The following is a 27231-nucleotide window of genomic DNA, read 5'->3' as shown; positions in this document are numbered from 1 at the left end:
TTCTGCATCCCCATTTGCTGATAATTTCCTTCTCATTACGTTGCACATGCGTTGAGGTGACGATGGTAACTAATTTATTTCAATTAAATTTTTAAAACATCATGAGTAAAGAGAAAATGCACTCTACAGTGACACAAATTGGCTTAATAAACGGACACGTAAAATATATTCAAATGGTGGCATGAATCAGACTTAAAAATACAGAGAAAACCACTAAACACAATTTGCTTAATTGCGTTTTCTCTTGTCAGTGTCAAAGGAACAAATGAATGGAGACACGTAAGAGGTATGCATTGTCTATGAATTTAATGTGGATGAAGAAGTAATGTACATATTACATATTTATCTATACAGTATGCAGTACAAAATATATTCATTAAATATTATACATATTTTCTATGAATATGCTAATGCATGAATATATTTTTTTACATTTGCAATTTCATTCCTCTATTGAACAAATACTGGAAAACAGCATTAATTGCATTACATACTATGTATATTTGCAGACTTAGATGCTATTTGTGTGTATATAAGGATGTTCATGGCTTTTACAAAAGGTTGTCGGAAACCCAACAATGTCAACTGAATAGCATTCAAATAAATGTGTTCAATGGCATACCTTTAATCATTTCAGATCCCAGCCTGATTTATTTGAATGCGTCAATAACGGATATCAACAAGTAATTGTAAGTGGTGATTCCGAGGGGATTGTTAACGTGCTATGTGACCAGACAAGGCGGTGAATTTTTTTTGTTCTGTTTGGCTGGAGCAACTTTTTCTATCCTGACAAGAATCTGGCAGGCGAGGTTGTGGTGTACTGTTTTCTTGGCTCGCCAGGCCGTCTGCGACCACCCCAGTGGCCATTAATCAATTAACACGCTGCAGATGAGAAGGAGGTGAATTGATCTTCTCGAGAAGTAATAAATACTGCAGAAGAGACAAACAAGATAACCATTATATTCCATTGAACGGGTTGATTCATGCTACACTTTGTCGTGCATGCTAATGCATAGACTGTATATTTGTGCAGTGCATATTAAAATGAAATTGCAAATGCAGTCAGGAGATTTCTGCCTGACATAATTAGATAAAGACAGATTTATAGCCTGGCTAGGCTGTTTGTTCCAAGCAGTAATAGGAAATACCTATAATGGATATTAGTGGCACCTGAGCGTCATTGGTTTATACATACACATGTATACATGTTACATATACTGTATAAGCATATACACATACAATATATGCATATTCGGTACTCACGTGCATGTGCATACTATAATAATAACAACAACAACATAATTCACTCACGTACCTAGGAGTGTTCACTAGTAAACATATAACATGCACTGTATATTACATGCACACTTTGACCACGTATACCACAGACAAATGTAAAGCCAGACAAAAAGGTGCGTATGCTCATATGTTAGTTTACAGAATGTAGAGTTGACCCCGGTGGTTCAGGAGCAGTGACCCCCTGTCAGCTTTAATAGAAACATAAATCTGGTGGCCACCGGCTGCGACATGACACATGGCACTGACACCTACGCTCAGCGCGCCCCAAAACAAACCGCGTGGCCTTGTGAATTCCCGTCACATCCCTGAGCCCAATGAAAAGGATTGTGTTGACGTTACACGTTGGCATAATTTATTGTCATATTTTACACCGCATGTGCATGAGGCTGTTTGAACAGCAGTAAAATAGAATTTTTGTTGTATAATACAATTTTAGCTTTTAATATGGTGGATATTGGTATTAATGGTATATAGCTTTTCTCCAAGGTGCTATTGCAAATTTATTTAATAAGAATAAGTATTATATGCCAACTATAATTATATTATATGCCAACTAACATTACCAATGTTTCTATCCAGGTGTGTGGCTATCAGCTGCATTGCTAATTATGAAATTTCCGAAAGCATATTACGTGTGCCTTTAGATGCTTGCTATGTGCACACATAGGTTGGGATAGCAAGCTGGACGCTCATCGTAGGTTTATTATCATTAGCGTACGCTCGCCTTGCTGAGCCGGGCAACAGCCGTTTCATCAGCAGGATGGAGGGAGGGCCTTGACACTTCCATCGAATCCGATCAGGGGGCACTCATCAACAATAGGTAACACCTGCGGCGTGCGTTGTGGTCACGTTGCCCCCCCCTCTCCGCCATCTAATCATAACAATTAACTGATTACTAATCTCCATATATATAAAAGGTAAAGTTGTGATTTTGTGTGTCTGTTCAAAATGTTTGGCGTACTTCCTGGCATGCAACAAACTTGAAATTACCATAATGTAGAAGCATAAATTAAACTTTTATTTTGTCTCAAGTGCTGAAGAAATAAAGAAAGACACCAAATCCACTTTGTTGCTGCATATAATTATTTATTAGAGTTACTTTTAATAAAGAGACGTCAAACTTAAAGCGAATTTGCGGAAAAAAAATTTCTCTCGACCTTCTGTGTGAGTGTAAAAATTCACCGGGTCATGAATATTAACGTCACACACAAACAGACATTATTGGCTCATTATAGTAGTGTAGGGGTTATTACGGGGAGAAAAGGCGGACGGGAAACACAAGGGTGTCTGCACCCACACACACGGGTGGCTACACCTACGTCCGCATCCGTTAACCACTGGGGGGCCGTGGGGGCTCTGTGATCCCCCTTAACCCCGCCCCTCCGAGGGGATCCCTATAAAAGGCGGGGAGCCAGAGAGCTCGTGGCCAGTTTTAAGAAGAAGCTTACCAGTGAAGTCTGAAGACCGGCAGAATAGGCCCTGGGACTCCCCTGTCTCGCTGCCCTTGTCAGGGTCAAGCTGGGTAAGCCAGCGGCGCAGCCCAAGAGCTTCCGGACCTCTGCTTTTGTAAGGGCAAGGCCGGCTTAGCTGGGTGCCGGGATCCGTGCTTACCAGGGCCGGATCAGACAGCCTCCCGTAGCCTATTAGAGGAAGACTGGGAACAGGACAGGGGAATTAGTACTAGGGGTGTTATCCCAGCTAGTACGGGTGAAGGTGCCGTTACCCCTTCAACTATTGTATCTGTCCTTGAGTTAATAAAAGAGTGTGCCTCGACTCTGTCGTCAGTCTCCCTGGAACTCACTACATCTGGCGTCAGGAGTGGTCCAAAGCATGGATACGAGACGGACGACTCGTGCCCAAGACCCCGGAGGGGATGACAATGAGGGAGAGGTGGTGCAAGACGTCGCCGCCGACGTACCTGGCCAACCGCTGCCGGCTCCAACACCTGCGGTGCAGTCGGAGAGGGTCGGGACGTCGGTTGATGAGTTGGCGTTAGCCCACTCCCGACTGGCGGAGCTCCTATATGCAGCGGCCGCCATGCTGGAGCAGATAACTCGCCTGGGGTCGGGGGGAGCGGCGCAGCGGGAAGACGGACAGCGCCCGCCAGAAACTCCCGCCTTTGCGATGGGCCGGAGGCTTTAACTTCCCGCCATGGGTACAGTAGGAGCCGAAGGAGGGGCCCCAGCTCGTCACGCGGGCAGCGGGGCCCAACCAGCGTGCGCCACATCGTCGGCGGGGGCGGGTCGCAGTGGCTACCTATCAGCGGTCGCCAGGTCATCACCAGCGGACGACAGCACCGACCAAGCTGGAACCAGCGCGTCACCAACGGCGCGACCTCCATTAGGGTCCGCCATTGCTCCCCATACTGTCCATGGACACGGTACGAGTGCTGGGAGATCATCGGAGACGGAGCCGACATTTCAGCAATGCCTGCCGGCCCTGCAGGTGTTCGTATCGAGCGGCGGCGATTGGGGTGGGTTCCAGCGCCGTTTCCTCGCCCACCAAGAAATGGCTGGGTGGACGGACAACGAGGCGCTGTGTGCTCTTCCGGCGATGCTGGATGGCGACGCCCTTGGCACCCTCACCGCTGCACCCAAGTCGGCACGCTCCACGCTTCAGTCGGTGCTGCAGGTGCTGGCCACGGTTTATGGGCCGCCTTCCGATTGTCGCCAGCTTTTCTACGAGCGGCAGAAGGGCGACAAGGAGTCACCACTTGCGTACCGCACGGCCCTGCTGTCGTTGGCGAAGGCAGCCTTCCCGCGCATGGACGAGGAGGGGATCGATGCGATGGTGGCCGAGAAAATTTTGCTATTGGCCGACGACTTGAACTTCGTCATCCTGGCACAGGATGATGCGGACATGTCGTCATTACGGGCTGCAAGGCACATTCATGCCAATCTGATTTCCCAGCAGAGGAAGGCTAACAAGGCAGCTGTGGGACACACCGTGGCGGCGACCACCTCCGAATCTGAGGGGGGCTTCGCTGCGGGCCGTTCTGCGGGATGGCGGTCTGGCGGGCGACCGGCTCGGGACGTACCGAGCCACCGAGAGCAGCCCAAGTTTTCTGGAGCACTCGTCGTGTGCTACAACTGTGGCCTCCGGGGCCACGTGGCTTCGGGATGCCGGGCTCCTCGACAGCGCGGAGCAAGAACTGCGGCTGAGGACGGTCCTCTTCAAAAGGCTTCACAACATGCTCCGGCAAGTCGTGGCACCCCACATGTTCGGCCTGCACGCACACCCACATCCCTCTCACATGGCCCGACACACGATTCTCAGGGTTCGGGTGCTGGTGCGTCGGGTCGCGGCTTGATGGGGAGGGCGCTCCAACCGGGCCAATGGTCTGAGTTGGCTCACCGTGTTGTGGCTGCGTCGGCGGGGTCATCCGTTGTCACAGGGCACATTGATGGGGTGGAGGTACGGGTACTGATCAACACGGGAGCATTGGCGACTATCATTTCCGATTTGATTTATAATATCCTGCCCGTTCAGAGTCGCCCGTTGCTCCCCGTCGACATACCGTGTTACGCTGCAAACGGGGGCTCGTTAGGTATCATCGGCCAAATTTGAGCGCAAATTTCTATCGGGGACATTAAATTATCTGGCCCGGTGTTGGTCTCCTCCTCGCTGGCAAATCCGTGCCTGTTGGGGACGGACTTTTTGGCCAAATTGCCTGTCAAAATTTAGATTGACCAGGGATGCATCGAGCTTCCATCGGGCCGACGTATAACGTTCCTGCCTTCCACCCCTGCCTTGCGTACTGCCTGTGCAACGATACAGGCGCTCATTGCTCGAACGGTGCACGTACCCCCAGGGGCACAGATGCTTGTGCCCCTGCGGTTGCGTCGACCGTTCGCTAAAGGGGTCTCAGACCGGGGCATTATGCTGGGGCCGTCTAGGGCCGGGGTGAATGGGCCAGATTTGGTGACGGCCCAGACTATTGTTAAAGGGGATGAGGACCCATTTATCGCGGTCCTCAATGTCGGGACACGGACGGCGGTGGTTTCACAGGGAACCGTGTTCGCACATGCGATTCCGGTACCTGCGGAAACGCCGATCATTGGCCAGGCGGCCACCGCTTCTCAGCCGCGACTGCACTCAGACATTGACGAGGGTTGGCTGGAGGCGCTTTGTGCTGAGTCACCTGACCTGTTCGACTCACAACGTGCTAAATTGCGTACCCTTTTGCGAGAATTTTCCGACGTCTTTAGTAAGCACAAATACGATATCGGATGTACAAATTTGCTGCGCCACCATATTGACACCGGTGACAACGCTCCTATCCGCCAAAATCTTTTTCGGTTAAGTCCCGCCGAAAAGGATCATGTCAAATCGGCTGTAGATGACATGTTGGCTTCTGACATTATTTCTCCCTCGACCAGCCCTTGGGGTGCACCCATAGTATTGGTTAAAAAGCACGATGGGTCCCTAAGGTTCTGCGTTGATTTTCGGTGGTTGAATAAGATCTCGGTGGCCGATGCTTACCCGCTTCCTCGAATGGACGAATCTCTGGATGCCCTAGCAGGATCACGATTCTTCTCCACCTTGGATTTGCTCTCAGGGTTTTGGCAACTTCCCTTGGACGACGAATCGAAGCCCAAAACGGCTTTTTGTACGCCGCACGGCCTCTTCCAATTCAATCGGTTGCCTATGGGGCTCCACTCCGCTCCCACAACGTTCCAGTGCCTGATGGAATTGGTTCTCGCTGGCTTGCAATGGGAGGTATGTTTGATTTACCTAGATGACGTGATCGTATTTAGTAAGACGTTCGAGGAGCATCTTGATAGGCTTCGGGCCGTCTTTCTCAAAATGCGCGCAGCTAATTTGAAATTCAAACCACAAAAGTGCCATTTGCTACACGAATCTGTAAGATATTTGGGTCACATCGTCGGCCGGTCAGGTATCTCAACTGATCCCGCCAAAACGCGTTGTGTCAGCTCCTGGCCGACTCCCACCTCGGTGGGGGAGGTTAGAAGCTTCATCGGTTTTGCTTCATATTACCGCTGGTTTGTCGCGGAGTTCGCTTCCATCGCTAAGCCGTTACATGCCTTAACGGCAAAGGGGGTGAAATTTCATTGGGGGCCGGAAGAGGAGGCCGCCTTTAACTCTCTTCGTGACGCACTGGTGGGGGCCCCACCGTTGAGTTACCCCGATTTTTCTCTACCTTTCGTGCTCGATACGGACGCGAGCAACACGGGGATTGGGGGCATGCTTTCCCAAGTTGTGGGTGGCGTGGAGCACGTTGTGGCTTATGGTAGTAGAGTATTGTCTCCTGCCGAGCAGCGATACTGCGTCACCCGCCGTGAACTGTTGGCTATTGTTTTCTTTATTCAACAGTACCGGCCATATCTGTACGGCCAGCATTTCACCGTCCGTACAGATCATGCGGCATTGCAGTATGCCCTGCATATTTACCAGCCATTGGGGCAGTTGTCCCGATGGCTGGAGATCATTCAGGATTTCGATTTCGAAACAACATATCGCAAGGGGATTCGCCACACTAATGCCGATGCCCTGTCATGCCTGCCGGTCGCTTCTGATTGCACTTGTTTCTTGGGCTCGGGGCGTTGCAAATCGGCGAGCGACGGCCAGGATCGGGTCTTTGCGGCCGCCGTTGAGGCTCCTTCGGACGTTGGCCCTATTGATATGGGAGGGAAGGATTCCCTACTGGGCTTGTCAGGTGCGGAGTGGGGGTGCCTCCAAATGGAGGATACTTCCCTCCTGGCGCTACGGCGTCGCGCGGAAGGATCCGGTCAGGGGAAGTCGGGTGTTGACTCATGGGGGTTGTGCCAGGGCCTCCTCATGCATTGGGATGGAACGATTCGCCGCCACAGGCTGGTGGTGCCTTCCGCGTTGAGGGGTAGGGCTGTATGGGCCGCTCATGAGCGGCTCCTGCACCTGGGCACCCTCAAAACCCTTGCCACCCTCAAAACCCTTGCCATGCTCCAGCTTAATTTCTTTTGGCCGGGCATGGCAAGGGATGTGGACGATCTGTTGCAGTCTTGTACCCAGTGTGCTCAATGGAAGCCGCCAGCGAGGGGAGCCAGCCCACTGCTCCAGTCTATTTCGGTCACCCGGGTTAATGAGCTTGTCGCTCTTGATATTTTGGGGCCATTTCCTTCCACGCCGAGGGGTAATAAGTACCTTCTGGTTAGCGTGGAATATTTCACGCGATGGCCTATGGCTTGGCCCCTCACCAACCAGTCGGCAGCAGCCGTTGCGGAGGCTTTTGTCCAGAGCTATGTCCTCGACAAGGGCGCTCCGGAACGGTTGTTGACCGATGAGGGAAAGAATTTCACTAGTGCCCTTTTACACGAGGTGTGTGAGCTTCTGGGTACGAAGAAAATTCGTACTTCGCCTTACCACCCACAAACGGATGGGATGGTAGAACGCCTGCATAGGACTCTTACGTCCATGCTGTCCCACCAGGTATCTGAGTCCCAAACCGATTGGGACCTTCAGATCCCGGGAGTCCTGGCAGCATACAGGATGGCTCCTCACGCGGCGACCGGATTCTCACCATTTTTTTAAATTTATGGCCGCGAAGTTGACCCGCCTGTCGCGACTCAGCTGAGAATTGCCGCACCACACGCTAAATCCAAGTTGGCGGACCATGTTAAATTTAACATCCTCCGGTTGGCTGAGGCACGGGAGGCGGCTATGCAAAGACTCTCGCCAGAAGCAGAATGAAAGGTTGCGATCGCGCCGGTCACACACGCATGAATGGCACCCGGGCGACAGAGCGTGGCTATACTGTCCCCAGGTGCGACCGTGGAGGGGCCCCGTGGAAATTGTGCAGGTTATGCGGCCTCAATGTGTTCGCATTAAATGGGGGAAGCGTCGGTGGTTCGTGCACCCTTCACGGTTGAAGCCGTTCTTTGCGCCACATGCTTCCTCTCATGACTATGGCCGAACATGTGGGGGGTCCACTGACTCCTGGAGGGCGGGGTCGCCACCAGCCTCTGATCCGCTGCTAACTGTTCCGTCTTCAGGGGCCCAAGGACTGACGCCCTCTCGGCCGCCAGCCTCCTCCGAGGGGGTCGGTGCTGGATCGTCAAGGAAGCCGGACAGCCGTGCACCTGCAATTCCAACACCTGCTGCCGACCCCGCTGGGTCGGGCCCTTGTGACGAGCCCACTGCACGGACACGCGCCAAGACGCGCCGGTTGTTGTGAGTTGCTTTCCGCGCGTGTTCCGCTGCTGGAGGGCTCGCTCACCTTTTTTTTTATTTTTTGTGGGTGGGGAGGGGGAACCACACTCTGTACATATGTTGCATGTGGGGGCGGTGGGTATTTATAGGGGACCGTCGGTTGTTGTTACACTTGTTCTTGTTATTGTTACGGGGCACACGCGTGTTGACTGTGTTAAGTCTTTATTGTTGGTTTTTGAGGGGTTGTTGCAGCCGGGATGGCTGTGAGCTGTACAGGGGGGGGGGGGGGGGGTGATGTAGGGGTTATTACGGGGTGAAAAGGCGGACGGGAAACACAAGGGTGTCTGCACCCACACACACGGGTGGCTACACCTACGTCTGCATCCGTTAACCACTGGGGGGCCATGGGGGCTCTGTGATCCCCCATAACCCCGCCCCTCCGAGGGGATCCCTATAAAAAGCGGGGAGCCAGAGAGCTCGTGACCAGTTTTAAGAAGAAGCTTGCCAGTGAAGTCTGAAGACCGGCAGAATAGGCCCTGGGACTCCCCTGTCTCGCTGCCCTTGTAAGGGCAAGGCCGGCTTAGCTGGGTGCCGGGATCTGTGCTTACCAGGGCCGGATCAGACAGCTTCCCATAGCCTATTAGAGGAGGACTGGGAACAGGACAGGGGAATTAGTACTAGGGGTGTTTTCCCAGCCAGTACGGGTGAAGGGGCCGTTACCCCTTCAACTATTGTATCTGTCCTTGAGTTAATAAAAGAGTGTGCCTCGACTCTGTCGTTAGTCTCCCTGGAACTCACTACAGTAGTAATGGAGAAGCTTTAGTTTACATTCAATAAACTTGAAGAAACTTAAACCACTTTATAGTATTAATAGTGCTAAAATGGCATCTGATTAAGAAATACATTTAAATATGTACTTTAAATATTTAACAGGTCTCAATGAAGTCAGAAAGTGTAAATTTGATATTTTGGATTACACCTGTTCCTGATCATAAAGGTCAACTGGCATTATGACCAATAAGAATGTGAAAAACAAAATTTAATGAAAAAAGCATGCGTTTTTAGCGGCTGTACTATATGTGTGATTTTTCAATGTTATTTTTTTTTTATAGAATTGTATTCGTGAATTAATGAGTAGGAGAGGAAACAGAGTATTATGGATTCATGATATTTCTTATTTTCTAGATCCGGAAATACGATTCCTCAACTCAACTTTGTATTCCTGAACCTTGAAAACGTTTCAGATTCACTTATGATGGTCTATTATAAGAAGACAATGGTACGATTGGTGAGAACAATCTCTAGATTTAGATTTTATTGTCTTCCCAAAAATAGCATTTTGCCACCAACCTTAACTGTACTTGTCCATAAAATAGTTTCAATCAACAAAAAAGCAATGCATCATGTGCGTCACAAACATTTTGCTTTATTATAATTTTTTTCTGACTTGCATGAATTATCTGCTGGGCTTTGATCATGTTTGAAAATTTATAAAGCTTCAAGTGGGTTTGAAAGAAGCCACACACATTACCAGCCCACACAACGACCATATATGTGTTTACGTTAGGGGAGACAGAAACAAACCCCCTAGAACTATGCTACCTGATAGCTTAAAGTCTCCTGAATTAAAGTAAATAATACTTTTCAAAGTGCAAAAGTTAAATACCAATCCTTAAACTGTTCAGTAATTTCATAGGACCTCCTTTGCCAGTATCAAAATATGAGAATAGGTTTTCCCCTTGTTTCTGGCAACAAAACAGGTGTTAAGATGTTAAAACACTAAACTGAAACCTTTAACAAGGAATAATATCTGCATTAACCACTATACTTGTGGTCACAATGCAAACAAAAAACATAATCTGTGGTGTTCTCTTGTGCTGTGCTCTCATTACTCGTAGTCGTTTCCGGTCCAGTCGTTACCATGTTGTCAGTCGATGAGTCATCTTCCACCCCCGCTCTCGCAGACTCTAGGGGTATTCTCGTATGTTGACTTGCTGTAGCTAAAGCGGGTGTTTCCAACATACTGCGAAGCATGGGAAACTACAGAAATGGGAACCTAACCCATGACTGTCCCGGTGGGGTCTTTTCCCTCCTGTCAGCCGTCTCTCCGTGCCGCCACAAGGACTTTCCCCTGTTGTCAGCTGATCTTTCTCAGCAGTCACTGGACAAGTCCAGATATTCAGATTCCTAAGAACACAGGATGAGATGTTACTATCCTTTGTGCAAGCACTTCCAAGAGTTCATGAAAGGTAATACCGATCGCCTTTACATGGACATCTGCTGCTGTCACTTCTCCTAATGCTAAACAGATCTTGTTCAGGGCCGGCCTAGCCCTGATCTCAGAGAGAATAAGATTGCTCCGATTTGAACTAGACAATTTAGACAAGACTCTCTTACAATCACACTTAACATTGACAGAAAACATGTAGATAACATGACTGCCTCGCCAGCCGCCTCAATATCAGATAAATGCAAAGATAACCTGATTGCCAAATTCAACCTCATGTCCAAGAAGTAGCCAGATCCACACGTTAAAAAGTTAGACGGTGACAAGATTGTTATCAATCAGAGTAACAGCCCAATTTCCGACAGCCTAAAATCGGTTCTAGCTAAAGGGTTGAATTTCGCAGTCACCCCTAAACACATCCCAGTTGATGATATAATTGCCCAGGTCGACGTAGCCCTTAAAAGGGGTTGGGACACATTCTTGCAGACGTGGCAAGATCGGAAATCGCTGCAATCCTCAAAAACGCTCAGACACCTATTAGCAACATCGGTAAGGATGAGCGCTTTGAGCTTTCTCAAGTACAAAAGAGAGATGACATAGTCATCCTCTCAGCCGACAAGAGCAATGCTACTGTCATCATCGACAAAACCACATACAACAACAAAATTCAGGACCTACTTAATGATGGTAGCTATACCAAAATCAATAGAGATCCCACCAACAGCCTGGTTACGAAAACCAACAATATTATCACTGACTCGACATCTTTAATCGAACCAACCAAGCAGCTTTCCTTAAAACCCTCTGCTGCTAGACCACCCAGATTTTATGTCTTACCAAAAATCCATAAAGAAGGTACTCTACTTCGGCCTATCGTCTCCACCATTGACTCACCCACCTACAAGCTGGCCCGATTTCTGTCTGAGACCTTTACAACCATTCACTGGTAAGACCACCTCAGCTGTACTTAACTCGGCTCACTTGGTATCGTTAATTAAGGACATCTCACTATCTCCAGGTGATTTGCTTGTCAGTTTCAATGTAGTATCTTTGTGTACCAAAGTTCCTGTTCCTGACACCATTGCAATCATTGAAGATTTGGTCCAACACTGTATATTTTTTCACCTGATGACGATTGCTTGTGTTGCGATCGAAACGTCGTGATATTTTTTAAATTATTTTTTCTATCTACGTGGCTTTACCGAATTACCCCAAGAATATAAAAAATCCTGTTCAACACTTAACGTACAAAGGCAAAATAATTATTGTGGAATGCATGACTCCAATCAGCGCCATGTCCTCTCAGTGTTCCACACACAAAAGCCGCATAATTGCAAGCATTTTTGCCAGCTTTCGCTTCACCATAACTCCACCACTCTGGGGCATTATGCCATTGTTGTATTGACAGTGGCGCAATAGGTACCTTTTTCAATGGAATTGCCCGTAAATTTATCATTTCTGAATGGAACTGTTTTTATGCAAAGATGGCTGTCAATCCACCAAAATGTAATGGTAACATAATGGCCAACAGAGTGATATGAATTGGGCCCAGAACTTCATATTTTATACAAATGTACTTATACATTTTATTTTGAATACAATTATACAGTACATTTTCAACAAAGTCACAAATATCACAGGTGCATTCCAGTCATTCAAGTTGCCAATTCCAAGAAGGGTTTTAATATCACCTATGAAAAATTACTTGCGTGTATTTCAAATGGCCAAGACTATGGGGATATAGATAATTTCAAGTGTTTTTGCTACTGTGTTTTATCAGATGTTTAAGATTAATTACTCGTAATTCAAATGTATCAGTCTATGGAAATGCAGAGTTTGTTTGCACTGATTCAATGCTGCTGAAATGAATAGCTCCCTAAATGCCATGGGGCCGATGGGAAGTGTAAAGAATATACTTTTATTTTATTACGTGCAGACATATATAAAGGAGATATTGCCTGCTGTTGTTTTTGTTATGAAAATACAAAAACCTTGACATTTTCACTCCTGCTTAAAATAAACATTCGAACGTTTCAATATATAAAGGCTTGATTTCAAACTATGTATCCAATGAAGTGTTTTGTTAAACTTTCAACTCACTCTTAATGACAGGAGTGACCCTACAATATGCTCATTGTTTTTTTTTTCCCAAAGCAATTCTATCATGGTCTCATCCCAGTATATTTGGTTCTACGAATTACTTGAACCCTGAAACCATATCGCTATAACACACAACGTTGCTTTGAGGCAAGCCATTAATGATTTAATTGATATAGTATTTTATTATGTACATTACCTGCTTGTGTATTTTGCAGTCTAAATTCAGTTGCACTGAATAATTTCCAAAGGACTAATATGACATAAAACCCTCATAGATATGACTAAGGGAGCATTTTAGTGGATCTGGTCAATCGGTCTACATTTTTCATTTGAAGCCATACATTGGGTTTAATGGCCTTGTCACGTTCTTGAATTTCTTTTGCTCATCCTTAAATGGGAGGTTATTTACTGTAGTCTCCAGGTCTGTGACAGTGCCATGAATCCAAAGTAAATGACACCACTGAGCCATGAAAAACAGATTTTCTGACAATTTACGATGCCATTGTGAATTGAAAATACCAGCGCGAGTAGGGTCAGAAATCTCAAATTCACGACAGCATTTAACTTACTACAGTAGTGTAGATGCATGTCACAAAATGTAATGTGTCAGCTCTGCTGCTTAAGACGTGAGATCCTGCACTTGCAAAGGCCAACAATGTAAGAATTGAGGGCTCTTGAGTGGACCTGTCAAGCAAAATTTGTGAAGATATGATGTATAAATTGAATTTTTTCAAAAGCTATTACATTTTAACGTTGGCACATGTGTCAAATTTGCAATGGCAACAGATACGTTCAGAAAAAAATTAGATCAACGAAACGTTTTCATGTTATAAAACGGCACCGAAGAGGAGACTGAAATATTGTTTGACTAAAATGTGCAGTGTTGACAAACGGTTACAGCATAGTATGCACTTTGTTTATTCAATTGATTATAAACCAGTAAAAAATTATAAACAATATTAATCCAATTCCCTCTCAAATATATAATTATTATTTTCTATAAAACCGTATGTTGAGTTTTATATTCTGGCCTTAATTAGCTGACCATACAAAAATGCAGTTTTTAAAAATATATAATATATCTTCAGATAAAAAAACACACACACACACTTGGATAAATTCCAATGAAAAAATAGTGTTCACACTGACATGTATAAAGTATGATAATTATTTTTAATTAAATAGACTTATCAATGCCACACTTTGAACATGTAAGCTGTTTCAACAATTTTGTTTGAACAAACTAATAAAAGAGAATATACATAACAAAATAAATAAGCAATGTCCCCTTCACATATTCGTCTCTAAACATAATAAAATAAAAGTATTTATAACACAGCCCATCTGCTGCATGGTCTTCTGGAAGTGCAAAATTTGGGCAGCATTGATTCCAAACAAGCAAACTCTGGACCGGTTTTGACATACATCAGCAGTCAGGCTTACTTGAATCAATGCTGGTGAACAGCCCGATCTTGCAGGCAAGGGCTCTCTCTCTCTCTCTCTTGATTGTACGGGTCCTAGTTCGAAGCAAACTTGTAATACACAGAAAAAAATAATAATCGGTGTAAAGGTGGAGAATATAGAGTTTTTCTGGTCTGTAATCAATGCTGTTGAAATTCTGCACTCTCAGAAGGCCGTGTGGATGCTGAGTTGTCTAAGAAATATGCTTACTATTTTACGTGGATGGATGGATATATGAAGGAGACATTGTTTGCTTATTCATTGTGTTATAAAAGATATATGAACAACAGTAATGCCTTTTTTACAGTGTTGTATTTTACGATATTTCATGTGTAACTCATTGATGTATTAAAAACCTTAATAAAATTACTATTAGAATAACTCCAAATTGTACAAGAACCCGAATTATGTGTTTTAAAATGTGTGTCACATTCTCAGACTGTAGGTACTAATATGACACAGCTATCATTTCTGTTACATACAGTCTGAACATAATAGTCTAAATGGGATAGTTACATCATACACAGGTGGACGTTAAGATGTGTCAATTCTGTCTTGCAAAGGCTAATGGACTTTACACAGAAATCTGGTATAGCATCCAAACAGATCGTGAGATATTGATGATGCAAGTTGTCAAACATGTGAATTCAAAACACACAAAATCAGAAGGTTAATGTATTGGTAAAAATGATCTGCACGTCTCTGGGTTATCACCGTTGCTTCATTCAGAGTAGCAGGAGGACACATACGAGGTGCAGCCTGATTTATCACAGTTCATATAAATGCTGATATCGATCTCATACTAATTCAAGTTTCATCCTAATAGAAAATACATCAAGTTCATGAGCTATTGGTTAATCACCCCAATGATACATGAAGGGGGGGGGGGGGAAGGATTTCATTTGATTGGTAATGAGTTGCCACAGCCTTGTCTAGTTCATGTAGAGCCAGGGACAGATATTGATGATTTGATTTGATATCGTTTTAGTTCCTGTTCTGAGAATGGCCTGGTAAAAAAAAAAATCTACTTTAACACATTTTATGCACAGAACAATAGTTCAGTTTACAGTTCTTGTTTTATTTAATGTATTTAACCAGACACTTGTTTTAGAACACACATTTTGAACAGGCAATAATAAATTTTGTGTTTAACATCGTGGGGAATATAGTGGCCACTGGTGGTTATAGGGGACACGTGAACCCATTACATACTATATATAAATAATAAACACTGATTCTTACAAAAGCAATTCGATTTATGTATCGCGAGTTTGAGGATTGATATTCATCGACACATTCATTAATTATTTCACTTCTGATATCAAATAACAGAAAAGGTTGTTGAGTTTCTAGGGTTTAATCATTACAAGAGTTTGTTCATGCATGCACATGCAGATACCTTGACAAGCTTTAGTAATTGATCTGTTTGCATGCTTTGTGCACAAATCACATCCCATTGTGGAGTGATTGCTTGTTCTTTAAAGCAGCATGGATGTTTGTGCTTTTAAATTCTGTCTTCTTTCCCCCCACATGTACAGTCAATTCGAGAGTTATGTCCTGAGCTCTCTTCACAAATGCCAGGCTTCTTCTACAGGACAGTGTGGATACGCTAAGGAGGCCACTTAGCAACTAAAAACCACCAGATTCCTGAGCAATAGTGATGATGACTGTGCCAACCCCATCATTCCACTCTCCATATACCCTCTCATGCCTCTTTTATCTTACTGCCAATCCCTTCCATTTGTCACCAGCCAGTAAGTCCCAGCCAGATTCAGACCATGCACACCTCGCTTCCCCAATTCAGCTCCCTTATGCCAAAACTGATAGCGCACCTCCAAATAGCACAGTTGGCTACGTACGCTGCGAAAGAAGTTCAATATACTTACATGCTTAGTGGAACGATGCATTAATATTGATTCTTAAGCTCATTACGTATGCATAGAATCGCACGTCTAATGGGTCCACATCATCTCTGCAGCCATGACCATTCGTGGAAATGTAAAAAAAAGTATCGAAGGAATTATGAAGACCATGAATCACAATTCATCAAATAGCTGCAGGGGCAGGGGGGGGCCGGGGGAGAATCTTCACACCCCTGCCGAACCTTTATGACTGCCACTCAGCCCTCTCGCTGATACTTCACGCAGGCTCTTTACCCAAAGCTTACTCTGAGCCCTACCTCATCTGCCCAAGGTCTTGCTTGCCCCAATGCCATTATTAGCCAGGTCAGGAACGAGTAGGGTTAAGCATAGTTTCAATTTACTCCGGGTCAAAAACGCACAGTTACAGGGCATTGCAGCCCTTGGGGAGGTGTCTTGAGTTTTGTTTTGTGATGATAAATATTTGCACAGTAATTCCTGCTGCCATGCGGTGTTTCATGAAATATGATTTAAACTGAACTCGGTTATGTAACCATGGTGCTGCATCAGCTTCTCAGTGTGGCATTACAATCAAACAATCGTTTTATTTTACTCGTACCTGTGGGATCTGATGACTAACATGTCAACTGGCTATAATAAAATGGTTGTCTGTTATTTACTTGTGGCAACCTTCACCATGGTTTTTCCTGATATTATGTATAAGTCAAGCTTATGTATAAAAGTAATAGTTTAGTACCTTACCCTGTATGTTTTACTGATGGGCACGAATTAACATTGTTTGTTTGTAACTGCAATGTCTCATTCAGCAGCTTTCCTCTACCACACGTGCATGAAATTTAAAACTTTACACGCATTATTATTCAAACGTTGTTCACATCAATATTCATGCGATTGAAAGAGCACCTCCTGGTCATATATAAATATGAGCAGAAGCTTACATTGTGCCTGCTGTTGGTTATAATGCCACACCGTTGTTAAAAAGTGAAAATTAGTATACACTTTCAAATCAATGACCTAGCATCGTATGTTTAAGGAAAGTAAGTTTATTTGGAAATCCATGACTGCCAATCTTCAGCTAGCTGATTATCTTAGTCGCATGGTCACAGCCAAAAAAATATTAGTAACGGCATAGCAGTCAATGCAAAGCACAGCAAAATGAGAATTGAGGTCAAATCCATGTCTACCCAATTTAAATTTCAAACCTCCTCAATTTCCATGAAATTTACTTAGACACCTAGCTTCATTGAAGCCGCCCTAAAGCAGCAATGCATACTGGGTCAAGTGCCCATTTTAGGACATTCGTAAACTTGAGGGTATATCGCAGTGAGGGTCAATTTAATCAAATTTGAGGTTACTGTGGTTTCAAATTTGAATGGGATTAGAATAGGAGATTGTTCATGCTGTTGGGCAGAGCAGCATATCAGCTGTATAAACAAGTTGGAACTCTCTAATTGCTCCCACAGAGTTATATTTCCACCAGTAATCTTCTTAACTTTAAGACCTACCAATGAAAACAAATCCCACGCTAAAATGCGGTTAATAACCCAAACTTGCCATGACTGAAAAAAATAATTAACAGCACTAATACTTTTAAAACAAAATTCCATATTCATGACCCAAACAAATGGAAAGTAAATTCATGTTCTGTTGCACTTCTGACTACACAGAAATAATCAAGTTTTTCAATCGCAGTATAAATGTGAAACTATTAATTGCCATTTCAATCACCCCAGAATTAGAATACATTCTTTGATGTCAAGTATCACAAGTAATTTACCGCACCCCACGTGAATTCCCTTGTATCACACGTTGGGGGTATAGATGGATTAGGTCTATTTCACAAAAATCGCGCACCTATTATCAGTGCAACGTGCTACCCGTTTCTTTATATATATAAAAAACCTCCACTGAGATTGGGCAGCAAATTCAAAAATAGCTTCATTAAAATAAAGCGCGCATTGTTTATTTTCCAGCTTTAATTTTATTGCATTTTACTTTGTCCCTTCTTTGCCAAAGGTCTGTGCAGACTCACCTTTGCAGAGGAAGCAGCTGCTGCTTGCATCACCGTGAGGGCCATGCTGTCCTCTCCATTGTCCCTATTCACACCCATTCGTCACCTCCCCACCGCTAATCAGCACAGTCATTGTTCCAGTCCTGCATGGCTCAGTGATGCGCAGCCATGAGCTCGATACGGTAATTTGGCAGCTGTTAAATGCGTCGGCCTGTTGTTCTAAAACTTTTTGTTGTCACCACCGCCCATGTACGTTTCATACTTGTCAAAATGTGGCAAACCGACTTAACTTGAAAGGGGCTGAAGATTGCTAAAACAAACAAAGCAAATCGTGGTCATTTACCCAACTTCTGGGCTGCACATAATAATATTTGAGAGGCAAACGGTCTAACAATATCTTGTAAGGTTGGCAGGCTGCAGTGTCTTTAGCAGGCTAAGCTCATTTAAACAAGGATACGGATACATATGTTACAATAATACGAATTATATAAAGAGATATAATAAATATTAACGATCCCAGACGTATCAGATCTACAAAGTACAAGTGTATAGTCTAGAATAGTTCAGGCTTGACTGGTGCGTGAATATTGCCTTGTTGAGTTTTATTAGGGTTATGTATTAGCGGGTGTCATGTACATCATCATCATATGCTTGACACATAAAAACCAACACCTGCAGTTTTATGATTAAAAAATGTAATATATATATTTTCCTTGAGCAGGTACATATTTGACCCAGTGGTTTGATAGAAAAGTCAATATTCATTTGCATTAAAATATATAGCATAAATACTCCTGGAGCACTGATACTTTATGATAATTAAAGGCGTTATAATTTAATACTGTCAGAAAAATCATTTAATGTTATTATGTAAATTATAACCGTGTAAAAAAATAATGGTATAATATAAATAACACTTAAAGCTTATAGCAGGTTATCATTGCTGCTTTATTATATACTATGAAAATGGAAAATAATAATTTAAAAGTAATCTTGAAATATAGAATCCCATTTTTAAATAAGTTACAGGAGAGATAATGTAGGTATACAATTGAGATAGGCTGGATTGAAGTTATTTAAATTTGTAGCTGACAAAACAAAAATGCTAGCTAAATTCTTCATTTCTGCAGTGCTGATATTGTAAATCTGTACATGTCCTTGGGATAAAAAGATAATCCACAGAAGCAAATCCTATGCTTTAAACATTATCACATTGACCTTGCCACATAAGGCGTTACTGTTTTATGCATCAGACGGCATATTAGGTGCCAATATGTGACATACACCAGAAGTATTGAGTCTGGTGTGTATGACAGAAATGGTCGTTCATTAACTGGATCTCTGACACTATTCAGGGATTAAACTGAAAAGTGTCCAGAATCCTCTATTGACTTAGATTTTTTTTCAGGCCCTTTGCAAATCCACTGTTGCATGAAGGCTTTTCCATGTCACGTCAGTCACAGGGATTGTTTGACCATATCGACCATACTTGGTTGGTGATTCAGATATCACTTGCTGCTGACGTTGGATGTGACCAGGAATTGAACTCAGGTCGCCAGGTTTATAATACGGTGCAGTAACCACGACGTCACCAGTACCCCCATTGACTTTGATGCATAATGATGAAAAACAAACAGAAGCAATAATGAGTTGCAGTGTCATTTCTTGTCTCCAAATGTTTAAATTATACAAATTAAGGGCCAAACTGAGAATGATTTTAGAGTAGCAAATAAAATTGAGGTTATTTTTACTGCTGGAAGTGATGCTTATAATTGTGGTATAGCTTTTCCATACGGAGTAAGTTTATAAAACAAAGACATAAAATGCGCATAGCCTTATCATCTGCTGCTGATAAGGCTACCATATTCAGGCTCTCTGCAGGGGAACAGCACAGCTCAGCAAGCCATCACATTACATTTTTGCCTCACGGCCCTTAATTGAATGCACCGTTACATGGTGGTGTGGAGCTGGGTTTGCAAATGTGGAGAAGAGTAATGTGACCGCACATATATAGACGCAACATCGCTACTCCTTTGCACGGCTGCCTAAGCAAATTTACTTGGTTTACCATTTTCTGCAAGTTCTCACGTTTCCAGTTTGTTGAGCAAGGCTTTCTAAGTAAGAAAATGTTTGGCAATTTTTTTTATGGATTTAATACATTCACAAAAAAAAACATATGTTGTGTCAAACCAGGACGCGTAGTCTCACTAAAGCGTGCAGTAGAAAATTTGAGTTCTGACACAGCATTTTAGTAATACTTTTGCGATTGTTAATATCATGCACATCGTCCTTTTACATTTCGAGAATTGTTTCCACCAATTTAACAGCACATCAACACCAGTGCTGTAATCGTATTGTCTCGTTAATAATGTTATTTATCATATTTTCAACTGATTTGCTTACTTAATACTCTAATGGCTGCCGGTTATAAGGTTACCAAGCAAGTATAAAAATAATAGCAACACTGCTAACATTTTACTTTTAACACCACGGGAGGCTGAATAGGTTTGTAAATCGGGTGAGCGAGTGGGTGGGGTAAGGATATGTTAATTGGTAAATTGCAATGGATTAGCTTTCACTGAAAACATTGGGGCGTCTTGACTAATTATTTTCTGTGCTCGCTCCATCTTCTCATTTCATCCCCTCCCGGTTGACTGCAAATATTTTGGGACAGGATTTTCACGTCAACTAATCTGAAAATGGTGACTCATTTAGCTTCAGATACTCAGAACTGCTATATGAAAACAAGCACATTCCAGTTTCTTTTAAAATGCCATCACATTTAACATTCACTTCATATTTCTGCAAAAAGCTGATGTAAGCTATCTTGAAAGGAATATTATATGAAACTACTTTGGTATCTTTTACAATCCCACGGCATGTGGAGGAGCGAACTCGATGGCCGTATAAAAGTTAGCAGATAGCAAGTTGCACGAAGTGAAATAGCAGTCTTTTCGGTTTGACATTTCATTTTTAGATTAATGTATTAAGATTCTAAAGCAAAAAATATCCAAATCTCTAGAGAATAAGCAGACCAAAGCATGTTTAATATAGGACACAGCAAAACATGTATGGACCCTGTATAAGGCTGACAACTGCAATGATTATTTGCGACAGCAGCAATGTGCCTTGCATGGTAAGCGAGCATTATTAAAAAAATACCCCTGCAGACAATTCAGAGGTCAAAGCTACGAATTTCATTTTAGATATCCTCTGAAACGTCACATTTATTATTTTTTTTTAAATGGTCAACATTGCTTATTCTCTTTCAGTCAGACAACTTTTGAATGTCAATTCCTGTCGACTTGTTCTTAGGACATTTCCCTGCACTTTTCGCTGACCTTGTTACCCAGTGCAACCCAAAACAGTCTCCCTCTATCTTAGTGAATATCATATCCTCGTTGTTGCACCTGGTTGCTGGGGCTATACAGAGAACACAATGGATTCCAAGTCTCCAGCAATGCTCTTCAACATTGCACTTGTCCGCTTTACAGAACATGCCTTTTCCAAACAGATTTGCGTATTCTATCAATGCTAACATACGACTGCACAAGCACACAGGCATAGCGAGCATCGTTAATTACCAACCAGTGCAGCCATATCACATTCAGTCTGGCCTTCAGTGCAATCGCACTGAGATGCCACCTTGTCGATCAATCAGTCGTCGACTGAACGTGGATAATGATGATGAATAGAACGCACTTGGCATGGATAACCTGGAAAACCCTGCCACGCTTCACTGTAGGTACAAGTCAAGTGCTACTAAGGCTTGCATGTGTTTATCGCTTTCGTACAAGAAACGCTTATTCTTATGGACACTGCTATAATCAGTTTTCTATTTACATTGTGCTCCTCTGAAGAGGTCTTGTCAGCGATAATATCTAGGCTTGAATAGAATCCGGGCAAATACACACTTCTCCACAACTCTGCCCAGATACATTTTTTTAGTTCTTTCAGTAAAGTAACGTAGAAGGGAAATAATAAAATAATAAAAATAAAACATAATAAAATACAATTCTCACGACGTTTCGACCACAACGCAAGCAGCCGTCCTCAGGTGAAGAACAGGTCTGTCGGAAAGACAGCGTCTGAATGATGACCTTACCGAACGTGACTTTACCGAAAGAACCAAGAAGATGAATCCCTGCAGTCACGAAAGCTTTAAATCGAAAAATTCTGCCCAGATACTCAATCTATTATGGTAAACTAATAAAAAAAGCCGAAGGCAGTTCAGTACATTTTATAATCCAAGCATGGATTTATTGGCCAGACATACCAATGCATTTGTGAATACCATTGTCGAGGTGTCATTTTCCGAAGCCAGAAGATGTACAACAAGGTCACATGAGGGCCCACAAAGCAGACGTGAACACAATGTATTGCTGAGACATGATAAATGTTTCCAGTCTTCGACCGTCAAAGTCGCTTTAATATGACCACATGTTTCTAAGTGGTGTACAGTAGGCCAGACACATTGTGCAATTCACCATCAGTGCCTTGTAACACTGTCGTTTATAAATTGGGAAGGATATTCAGTCTGATGGGTCCACATTTTTTTAATGATCTGAAAAGTAGCTAATGCTCTTCACATGTTTACATAACCATAAATCCTCCACGACATTTACAATGTATTTTAATATAAATTTATTCTGTACACTTTTTTTCCACAAGTAATCATTTTATTAGGCAGCTGATCAAACCCTTGGAGGAAAATAGTCGAAACAAATTGTGATATCTATGAAAAATACATGTTTTATATCTTTAAGCGTTAGCTACATTTTTTTAATTGCACGCTGCACAGCAGTTTTAACATTTTCCAAGTTGTAAGATAAAAGGCTTGGGGAGTATATTAGCGTATATATATATCATGATTGTCGATGTCATCTTGGAGCCTGAGGGTCGGGAGATAGATCTCTACCCAACAGTGTATAAAGTATTTTGCCGACTAGATTATTTCGACGAATATGACCGAGAGCCCTAGGACAACCTTAGCTCAGGAACAATGGGAACGAAATGCAGCCTCACGTAATATTCCAATAATAGGCATTGCAGACATTATAATTAGCGAACAAAGTACAAGTTGGGCTGCTGGCTCAATGAGCGACTTGCACAGATGTCCCCGGAAAACAAATTTTCACTATACTTACATTAAATACTGCAAATACTGTAATCGATACTCTTGAAATAAATTACTCAGAGGCGCGATGGCACTCATGCAGTGAGCCAGCGCTCTGGCACGAGAAAATGAGTCCGTCAAATTTGGGGGGGGGGATTATGCACGCATGAGCCGAATCAGAATATTTATTTGTACTGGAGGAATCCAGTGAGCTATGAAGCTCTTTCTCACAGATGTCCAGTAGGGGTGGGTAAAAATGTAACAACAATACAAAAACACGATAGTAGTGCAAAATACAAGAAAGGTAAACGAATAATCCAAAAACATACAAATAAAACTAAACCATCCCCATCCTACCATGCAAAGCCCACTTAGGTATTAACTTATTTTTTAGAAGCTACCTGGCCACAAATGGTAGCTCAACAAAGTGGCTCATCACGTGGAAATGTATAGCCACTGGGGAAGCAATGCCACCACCGTTTGCCCAAGCTCTGCGGTTCTCTATTTTTTAAGGTGTTACGACTCAATTAATGACGGTTTATACGTGCAAGGAAACTGGAGCACCCGGGGGAAAAACCCACGCGTGATAGGGGGCAACACTCTGTTCCATACAAGACCAACAAATAAACGCGGATTATAGAATGAGTATGCTGCTTGACTCCATCTGCGACAAATACTGTGAAAAATAGGAAGCCGTTCCCCAATGGAGGATAGGAAAAATCATGGATAATCACCTCGAATAGGAGGAATAGGAGCACGGATAATAGGAGTTCCACAGACCCTGGAGGTCCCATAGAAAATATGAGTCGTGGGTAATACTGCCGTGGATAAGAGTTCTGTACGAAAACGTTAGAATTATTAATGGGAAAAACATTAGTTTTTTTTACTCAGAATATAAACAAACACAAAATTCATAATGATCGAATTGTACACCCTCACCCCAGACCAGTAGATTTCCTTGAATGCAATTCTAATGCTGTCAGACAACAACAGCTAGTCATTCTAATGGTTTGGCTATTTTAGCCAGCAATGAATCCACTGAGTAACTGGTATTGATTTGTAAATGCTCCATAGCATTAGAAAACTAAACTACATCTTGGGGAGCACTTTTTTCTTAATTGGTGATGAATTTGCAGCTGATTAACTCTATGATTTGAAATCTGTGACTAAAATGCCGAACAAAATCACCAATGAGCTCAACTGATGCGTTGAGCTATTATTTGTGGCCAGGTCGCTTCTGGAAAAGAAATACTAGCTCAGTGGGCCTTACCTGGTAAAATAAGAAATGTTTTAGTTTTCTTTATTTATGTTGAGTGATTTGCTTACCTTCCATATACTTTGCACTCCTATCGTTTTTTTTTGTATTGCTTACCTTCCATATACTTTGCACTCCTATCGTTTTTTTTGTATTGCTTACCTTCCATATACTTTGCACTCCTATAGTTTTTTTTGTATTGTTTGTTGTTGTGACTCTCCGACTCATCCCTATTGGACATCTCTGAAAAAGAGCTTCATAGCTTATCGGATCTCTCCAAGATAAATAAAGATTCAGATTTTGATAAATAAAGAGGAAAAGGCGACTGTGAGAGTACAATCGCCCAAAACTGGGATACAACGCTTTTATAAAAATGTATACTCTGCAGTTATAACAGAGTGAGGCGTATTGGCTGTTGATTTATGTTGTTACTTATATTTCCACAATGACGCAAATTATATTTGTGCTATATATTATAAGGGGAGGAGTAGTGCAGCGGTTAGATAATTGTCACCAACACCGGTGACGATTATCTGAACCAGTCCTGGGCCTCCCCTAGGTCGACTCAGTCTCAAATAAGTACCTGGTGCAGTGTGTAAACATCGCCAATACAGAGACAAAGACAGTTGGGCATGGTGCTCTCCACCCACCCCCTGATGTGCTGTGTGACCTTCATAGGTGCTAGCTAACAGCACTTGCCCCAAAAAAGTATATTGTGGTTATATAGATGATCTTTGACTATATATGATAAAGTTTATGTAGAACCAGGATTCATATATAACAGGGAGCGTCCTTGCCTATAAATACTTTTGCAGTTCACCAGCATTGGTTGTCTTTGATGAGACACTGCATTCCGAACCCATATTCTATGGGTCTTTCAGTGCAGCCACGTAGATAGAACAATAAAATAAAAAGCACGACGTTTCGATCGCAACACAAGCAATCGTCATCAGGTGAAAAATATAGCGGGAGAGCTGCTGAGGCAGGAAAAAATCTAGTGGTAGAGCTGCTGAAGCAGGCTGTTATATAGGTTTGAGATGGGTGTAGCCCAAGAGTACGTGGGGGGGGGCTAGAGATGGAATTTGCGTGTAAATGTAAGATCGGAGAGCTGATATACCTCCACGACGACGAAGCTGTGGAGGTGGCCATTGTATTGCGAGAGATTAGCATGTCAATGTAGGAAAACCACCGCAACGGTGGCTTTGTTAACGAGACATTTAGCCTGTTAATGTAAGATTAGCATGTCAATGTAAGAAAACCGGGCGCCACCGTCACATCGAGGAAAACAAAGCTGTGGAGGTGGCCGTTGTATTGTGAGAGATTAGCATGTCAATGTAAGAAAACCACCGCAATGGTGGCTGTGTTTTGAGCTTTCTCAACTTAAAAAGAGAGATGACATCGTCATCCTCAGCCGACAAGGGCAATGCCACTGTCATCATGGGCAAAACCACATACAATAACAAAATTCAGGACCTACTTAATGATGGCTGCTAAACCAAAATCAATAGAGATCCTACCCACCACCTCGTTACGAAAACCAACAATGTCATCACTGATTCGACCTCTTGAATCGAACCAAAGAGGCGGCTCTCTCTGATATTGGTCGCTTTCGTGACCAATATCATCCATAATAAAGGTTTTTTTGGGTTAGATTGCGTAAATATATAAATGTGTCGTTAAGAATCTGGCTGTTGCCTGATGAAGCTAGTTGCAATTACTGGCGAAACGTCGTACTCAGATTGTAAATGTTGTGGCTTGGCTCCCCAACACACCGGTGTGCTGTACTCGTGACGAATTGGCCACGTTCTGTATACGTGACAACCCTCACTAGTTGGCTGTGTCGGGTGGTGGCGGGTTTTAACGACACATTTATATATTTATGCGATCTAACCCCAAAACAACTCTATTATGGAAGATCAATAAAGTTCACAAACTGCTGAATGGATATCATGTTTTTATTTACGCAGGTTCTTTGAAGCAACTGCATTTGTTTAGAAGTTGGTGAATTAAAAAAAAGTCTGGCACAAGCACGATTAAACCCTTGAGAGTGCACCGTCAAATGTAATAATAACTTATTATTTTGACATGCAATATTTGTTGAATAATTTACATAATTTGTTAAATTAACCATTGCAATAAATTATCATGCTCCATGTTTACTTTAAAAGTGGTTCAAAATAGAACATAATAAACACACGTTGCAAGTAACAACATTTCATCCATATTCTTGGTTCTTTCGGTAAAGTCACGTAGAAGGGAAATAATAAAATAATGAAAATAAAACAATTAAATTCTCGCGACGTTTCGATTGCAGCAAGAAAAATGTTTCTTGCTATGGTTTTCACACCTGATGACGATTGCTTGTGTTGTAATTGAAACGTTGTGATAATTTTATTGTTTTATTTTTATTATTTCCCTTCTACGTGACTTTACTGAAAGAACCAAGAATATGAATCCTTGCAGTCACGAAAGCTTTAAATCGAAACATTTGATCCATTTAAGAAATATATGAATTGTCATTTTTGGAGAGCTTGGGCATGCTCTTCCTTTCCATTGGTGCTGTCAGATGCTGGACTCAATGGGGGTGCAAAGAGTAATTGGCGCCTGTCACTTTTTGTTAACGCATTAAAAAACGTTATTATGAGGATTTCCTGAAGTTGTAATGTTTTATCAGTGTGTTGGACATCCAACATTGGCCAAATGTGATTGTTTAATTAAACATGTTTTCGTGAATAG

At 42.9% G+C, this 27231-nt stretch overlaps 1 protein-coding gene and 1 long non-coding RNA gene across 2 annotated transcripts in view; both read right to left on the bottom strand.

Moving 5' to 3' along the window:
* ZNF804A (zinc finger protein 804A) overlaps nucleotides 1–27231 on the bottom strand; it is a 105025-nt gene that overhangs the window by 10153 nt on the left and 67641 nt on the right. The window lies entirely within an intron of this gene.
* LOC144937867 (uncharacterized) lies at nucleotides 10608–18188 on the bottom strand. Its single transcript, XR_013637788.1, has 3 exons — nucleotides 18146–18188; nucleotides 14216–14304; nucleotides 10608–10632 (listed from the first exon to the last, which is right to left on the bottom strand). It is a non-coding gene; the product is annotated as an uncharacterized LOC144937867 (long non-coding RNA).

The sequence above is a fragment of the Lampetra fluviatilis genome, chromosome 2 (genome assembly GCF_964198595.1).
Source record: "Lampetra fluviatilis chromosome 2, kcLamFluv1.1, whole genome shotgun sequence".
Lineage (NCBI taxonomy): Eukaryota > Metazoa > Chordata > Hyperoartia > Petromyzontiformes > Petromyzontidae > Lampetra > Lampetra fluviatilis.
Note: the sequence above shows the minus strand (reverse complement) of the source record. Positions and strands in the feature narration are given on the sequence as shown.